At 41.2% G+C, this 3,787-nt stretch overlaps 1 pseudogene; it reads right to left on the bottom strand.

The window, feature by feature from the left end:
* Nucleotides 1–1,598: 1,598 nt before the first annotated feature.
* On the bottom strand, nucleotides 1,599–2,102 carry LOC123176734 (two-component response regulator ORR42-like; annotated as a pseudogene).
* Between the last annotated feature and the right edge of the window lie 1,685 nt (nucleotides 2,103–3,787).

Genomic DNA, 3,787 nt, shown 5'->3' with positions numbered 1-3,787 from the left:
GAGAAGTCTTGCTATAAGTAGTCATGTGAATTTGGTATTCGTTCGATATTTTGATGAGATGTATGTTGTCTTTCCTCTAGTGGTGTTATGTGAACATCGAGTACATGACACTTCACCATTATTTGGGCCTAGAGGAAGGCATTGGGAAGTAATAAGTAGATGATGGGTTGCTAGAGTGACAGAAGCTTAAACCCTAGTTTATGCGTTGCTTCGTAAGGGGCTGATTTGGATCCATATGTTTCATGCTATGGTTAGGTTTGCCTTAATACTTCTTTTGTAGTTGCGGATGCTTGAAATAGGGGTTAATCATAAGTGGGATGCTTGTCCAAGGAAGGGCAGTACCCAAGCACCGGTCCACCCACATATCAAATTATCAAAGTAACGAACACGAATCATATGAGCGTGATGAAAGCTAGCTTGACGATAATTCCCATGTGTCCTCTGGAGCGTTTTCCTTCATATAATAGTTTTTCCAGGCTTGTCCTTTGCTACAAAACGGATTGGTCCATCTTGCTGCACATTATTTACTTTTGTTACTTGTTACCCGTTACAAATTACCTTATCACAAAACTATCTGTTACCAATAATTTCAGTGCTTGTAGAAAATACCTTACTGAAAACCGCTTGTCATTTCCTTCTGCTCCTCGTTGGGTTCGACACTCTTACTTATCGAAAGGACTATGATAGATCCCCTACACTTGTGGGTCATCACTCCTCAAACAAGATAATAGATCCTTAAACTAACTTTACTTCTCCATTTCCGAAGCAAGCTTCGCTCCCTTTCTGATCAATTCGTTTATGCAGCTCGCCCGTGCCCTCTTTCTTCGGTGTGGACCCGATTGGATGTATGGTGTGTTGATGCCAATCACTGGAAGTAGGATATGACACACGCTCCTCTATACTTCCTTAAAAACCTCATAGTAGATTGTAAGATTTGAGGTGTATAACTCATCGACAATAGGGTGGCTGAATGGCGGGGCTAGAGCCAAATGCCAACGTTTGTGCTTGTTGATGTTACAAGAGGAGAAAGGTCGAGAAATAAATGTGCTAATGCCATAAATGCTAAGATTTCGAATAAGTGGTCTTTGAACCTTGCTGCAATCCATAGATGCACTAGTAGTCAAACCTTTCTCAAGCAGATGGATGGGTGCATGGAAAGTTAATTTAACTTACATGGACATGGCAGAGTTATGGGGGAGTATACCAATAGTTTTATATAAAGGATCAGTGATGGATTCATAATAGTGGACATTAATTGGATACACCACACTGGCCATTAACTGCTAATCCGGACCATATAACAGTTACAAAATATTGATAGCAGAATAACTTTCCTTTCAAAAGGGTACACAAATCACAACATGAATCTTGAGTTAGTGAGAAGCCTTGGCCAAAAACAGAAAGACTTGTAGATTATATCGATCCAATATATCATAAGTACCTTATTATTATGGACAATGATGTCTTTCCATTAACATGAACTTCTCAAATCAAATGATACAATTGAACAAGCAACACAATAATGGAGATTGAAGCAAACATAGATCAAAAAGTTATACATTATTATTTCCTCCATCACTTAAGCAAGATGAATTGTGCTAGACCATGTCATTCGTCTTCTTGTTGATGACATCCTAAATGATAGGACCGAGGGCCTCCATCCTTATTGGTTTGGGCACAAATAAATCAGCACCAGCACTCATGAACGCCTCCATGGCATGATTATCGGCAGAAACCCCAACAATCTTCACATCAGTTTCCCCCATAGCACGGATCTTCACAATTGCCTGTCGAGCAATATAAAAATTATATTGTCTTTTTTGTAAATAAATGGATTATATTTATATAAATACATGCCAAATAATTGACGATATAGAATTAATTACCTCTGGACCAGTCATGACGGGCATATCCTTATCGAACAAAACAATGTCAAACTTTTTCCCCTCAAGGAACAAATCAACAGCTTCCTTCTCATTCATGGCTAGAGTAACCTCACAGTGAAGTCTGAGCAGAAACGTTGAGAGGACCAACCTACAAACTTCAATGTCCTCTACAAGTAGTGCCTAGATAGAGGTGAATCCTTTGGCCTTGAGCTCCATGATCACCTAAACAAATTGCAAACACATGAATATATTTTATTCTTGATCCACGCATGCCAAATTAGTACTTCAAGCATATTGTTTTTCTTGAAAATAATCAACTAACAAAATCTTAATATATTACTAAACTCATAGTTTAACTAATCGAGGACATCGCATAACACAATGAAACAAAATTGTGTATTTCAAATGAAAACAATGATAGAGAACGATCGATTGTGCTATGCATGTAAAGTTTCCCATCATCATTCCTTTTTATACGATATGTAGGACTGAAAGAATCAATCCGCCTAGATAACATCAACGTGGAAAATAAACAATGAACATGCCAACAATTATACATAAATGCATATAGATGGGTGGTAACAACAACAACGAAGATATTGATTAACAGATCAAACTAAAATGCATACTTCCACCCTATACTGGTATAGATCCACCTCTAACATTCTCCGGTATGTAAAGCGTGGACACTAAAAGCACCAGAAGCCTGATGATAAGACAAGGCAGGAAAACAAATAATGGAACATGTACCTGAAGGTTAGAGCCAGATGGTACTGGAGGAGATTGGGGATCTTCCTCCTCTTCCCGCTAGATAGTCTGGTGGTTGGGTGCTGGTATGCCTGGTATGATGAGGTATTTATAGCTGGGAAAAGGTAAGTGTGGACAATGGACAACCTATCTCCACCGCCTTCACACACGCAAAAAATCTGCGCCGATCTTCGCCCAAGTATAAAGGGGAAATCAATATTAGTCGCGAATATTTGGTTATTAGTGAGTCATATCCCCACATAATATTCTCGACTGATGTTTATATGCAAGTTAATGCTTCATATCTAAGGTCACGTATTAAACTATATCTCCTCTAGTTATTAGAAGTTGTATGAGTTATAGTTCCAAATTTTGAATGTTGGCCAATATACCACTACTAGGAAATACCTTACAGGTACTCCCTCCATTCCTAAATATAAGTCTTTGGAGAGATTTCACTATGGGCCACATACGAAGCAAAACGAGTGAATGTACACTCTAAAATGCATCTATATACATCCGTATGTGGTCTATAGTGAAATCTCTACAAAGACTTATATTTAGGAACGGAGGGAGTAGATAATTAGCAGTAGAGCTGGGTACGTGACCCGCGCTATTGTTAAGTAGTAGTAGCGCGGGTCAAAACACCATGCTACAGGTCTAGTAGTAGAGCGGGTGTATACACCCAACGCTGCTACTAAGTGGGCCCCATAGAACCCCCGGGTCGAGCCATAGTGGCAGCGCTGGGTATAAGACCCGCGCTACAACTAACATGGTAGCTATAGCGCAGGGCTTATACCAAGCGCTGCCACTACTAGTACACAGGGCTAGCTGGTGGGCCCCATTTAGCAGCAGGGCTGGTGCATGATAGAGCTCTACACGTAATGGGCATAGCAATACCGCGGGTCTTCTTCCCCAAGCTACTATTGTGGCAACCTTATCCCTCCTCCAAAGACGACCCTCTCACTCACTCATGCATCTTTCTCCTCCCGTTGTCGTCGCCGCCCTGCTCCTTCCTCGGTAAGCAGCCTCCCTCCTCCACCTGTCGCCCTCGTCCCTCCTCCTTAAAGTTGTTCTCCTCCCTCCTCCTCCTCTCTCCTCCCTCCTCCTCCTCTCTCCTCCCTCCTCCGGCCGCCATCCTCCCTCCTCCTCCT

Source organism: Triticum aestivum, unplaced genomic scaffold (assembly GCF_018294505.1).
Source record: "Triticum aestivum cultivar Chinese Spring unplaced genomic scaffold, IWGSC CS RefSeq v2.1 scaffold123304, whole genome shotgun sequence".
Lineage (NCBI taxonomy): Eukaryota > Viridiplantae > Streptophyta > Magnoliopsida > Poales > Poaceae > Triticum > Triticum aestivum.
The sequence above is the reverse complement of the archived record's forward strand: the minus strand, read 5'-3'. Positions and strand labels throughout refer to the sequence as shown.